This window comes from Neoarius graeffei, chromosome 5 (assembly GCF_027579695.1).
Source record: "Neoarius graeffei isolate fNeoGra1 chromosome 5, fNeoGra1.pri, whole genome shotgun sequence".
Taxonomy (NCBI): domain Eukaryota; kingdom Metazoa; phylum Chordata; class Actinopteri; order Siluriformes; family Ariidae; genus Neoarius; species Neoarius graeffei.
Window position 1 is genome coordinate 44638434 of NC_083573.1, and position 211 is coordinate 44638644.

The following is a 211-nucleotide window of genomic DNA, read 5'->3' on the forward strand; positions in this document are numbered from 1 at the left end:
ACCACATTTGTGCATGACGCAAAGATGCACACTCTAAAATTGAGTCATATCATGCATTCAGCAGAGAATATGGAACTACTACAGCTGCCTCGATGACAAGTCATTTCATCTCCATATCCAGCTGCTGGTCTTTGTGCCTTTTATACGTGGCTAACCACAGCACCCTATCTGTAGTGAATAAGAACAGGAAACAGCACCACCTCCTGGTTGC